Below are 2,744 nucleotides of genomic sequence, written 5' to 3'. Positions count from 1 at the left end.
TAATTCAAGTATAGTCATGTAAAGGATTAGAGGCTCAAGGATCACTCTAGAATCAAAGACATGAAAACAATGGCTGAAAACTCTTGTGTATCCATCTTGAATTTACATGCCTAGATATTAGGACATTACTGTGCAAAATACACAATCATTATGATTTCCACAGAAGATAATGAAATTTCATTAAGTACAAAAATTAGCAAGATCATCCATAGTTTGCTTCATCAACTCCTGTTCTTACTCGTTTCAATTCTGCATTGATGGTAAGCAAGTCTTTAACCCTAGCTCACTTCCTTGGGTCCATTCGAATAAAGAAGACGATATCTTCAACTTGTACTCGACCTTGTCTGCCAATTGACATTGCCCTGGGACTCATTTCAGTGATGAACTCTGTGACAAGGAGTGGCTATTCTTGAAGACCTTGTCAGACTCAGTGTACCGATTCTGGTCATCCTCAAACCCATGCATCATACATTGTAATTCTTTAGAAAAAAGTGTCTCTTTTACCCTGTCCACCTTCTGCACTTCCTCCAATTTCTTCATTTTCTTCCTCAATGTTCAGGTTTTCTTCCTCATCAGCCATCCCACTAGCCACCAGCCCACAGCGCCCGTCTTCTCTACATTCTAATCATGTCTCTCGCAAGGGGAAGAACTCAAGTATTAGACTTAAATTTCTTAGGTCTACTCCCTAAATTGGGGATTCAGGGGGAGTGGGGACAATCCATAGGTAGAATGTCGTAAACAGAGAGAATCAAGAACACAGATTGGGATGTTGCTTTGAAAAGTCCCAGGGACAGAGAAATGGGCAATGAACAAAGAATGTTAGCTGGGTAATCTTGGAAGGAATGATGGGGAAACAGAGCAGGCAATTCAGGTGCGATCAGTAAATCTAGCTTCCAAAATATGTGAGACTCTGTTACCCGTCCATCATTTGAGCCTTGAGGGGCTGGTAGATTTGACACATGGCAGCCATGATCGTCTCCTCTCCTTACTTATCAGAAATGCTGCTGACTGTGGGTTGAGTAGGGTCATTCTGAGGAGCAAAATGACATTTCAGAATCATTGGTTGTTTTTAAAGATACCTACTTCTTCTTTCCTACTTTGTTACTGAGCTAAATCCTCATCCTTCAAAAAGTAATTCTTATTTTGTAGAAAGCCAGGCCTTTCATGAATATGATTAAGAAATGAACAAGTTACAACGAAACTCATTTGTAAACAGAAGTATTTATTTATAGAGTTATTCTTCAAACACCAAACCTCTTGGTCATCTAAGGGTGTGTGTGTATGTGTGTTTGTGTGTGTGTGTGTGTGTGTTGAAAGATTATTGATAGCTGATAAAGCTGTGACCTTCCATTTCACCTTGGCCCTTTGGATCGCCATGACTCAATATTTCACACTGGTCAAACTTTATTTCTTAGATGTGGGATCTATCTGTTCTCACTCGAGGGGATCACGAAAGTCTAATCTGGCTACACCACAGAATACAAGAGAAGAGGATGCACAAGAGGAACCAGCGTCCCACAGGGGTACGAGAAACAAACCATAGGTGTCCTAGTGTCCCTGTCAGAGTATCTCAGCTCACTACTTCACATGTCTCGCTTTGTGGAGAAATGAACCTGACCTGCCCCTGGACTCTGGGCACAGCTTTGGCCTTCCTGAACCAAAATGGAAGGACAAATGGAGGAAATGTAAAAATCCTAGGGATTAAACCTTCCCACAGGTTTCTAGTGAGATATGTACTTTGGCTGGTTTTGTTTCTTTTTTACTTGGGTTTTGCCATTGAATCTCTCAGGGCCCCTCTTGGAGGCTGCCATGGGAGATCGCTGAGCTCCTCATCAATCTGCACCTTGGCATTGGCATAGGTACCCTGTTTTATTTATGATCTTCGGACACATGACCTAAGTTTTATGAAACAAAATGCATGTTCCAGGAAACCTATTGACGAAGCTCCTTTAGTAGCTTTGAGTCATATGACTGTTGTTGGCCAGAACCAGCCAGCGTGGAAACCCAGCAGGTAGCATGCTGTGGAGCAGAGCAAAACCATGCACCTTTGCTCTATGTGGAGGAAGGTATGAGTTGTGTTGTCCTCTTCACCTGGGTTGACAGTGTGTCCCCTTTGTGTTTCAGCATCTTGGGACACCTCTGAATGCACAAAGGTAATTAAAGCTCTATACTGATGCTGAATTGTCCCTTTGCAGTGGGGAGGTGCACACTCTTTATGTGCTCTCTTCTTTCCAAGCACACTGAGCCCCCCGTCACAGTAAAGGAGCCCGACCCATGTCCAGGACCAGGGAAGGCAGAAGCAGAGACAGTCAGATCAGGTAAGTTGCACTACAACGTTCCAGGGGAACACTGTGAAAACAATTGAGATGTTAGCAGCCTTCCCACGTGTAAGGTCATTGCCCAAGGAGGTGGGAGGATGTGCCCCCAATGTCTGGCATTTGTCTCAGCACATGATCTCTCACATCCCTCCATTCTGAACTGCTTCCCCTCCATTTCATACTGGGGCTTTCTCCTGGATCTCTGATCCTGTTTCCATTCTCCCTGTTTCCATCCTTTGGGGAGATCTAGCTACTGTGCAAATGTCACCATGAGCCTCTGTTCAGAATGTGGAAGGCCTGCCTTCTCAAACTTCCTAGAAATCTTTCCTAACAGGAGCTGTCCCTCACTTATGCCTGTTTCTGCCTTCCCTGTGCTCTGCATTGGTCCTCACCATCCCTCTATCCTCAGACAATACAGACCCATTT

The 2,744-nt window shown here is 43.9% G+C and overlaps 1 pseudogene; it reads right to left on the bottom strand.

Moving 5' to 3' along the window:
* Nucleotides 1-202: 202 nt before the first annotated feature.
* On the bottom strand, nucleotides 203-580 carry LOC143385687 (transcription initiation factor TFIID subunit 13 pseudogene; annotated as a pseudogene).
* Between the last annotated feature and the right edge of the window lie 2,164 nt (nucleotides 581-2,744).

Source organism: Callospermophilus lateralis, chromosome 20 (genome assembly GCF_048772815.1).
Source record: "Callospermophilus lateralis isolate mCalLat2 chromosome 20, mCalLat2.hap1, whole genome shotgun sequence".
In the NCBI taxonomy this organism is placed as follows: Eukaryota; Metazoa; Chordata; class Mammalia; order Rodentia; family Sciuridae; genus Callospermophilus; species Callospermophilus lateralis.
This window is presented reverse-complemented; position numbering and strand designations above follow the sequence as displayed.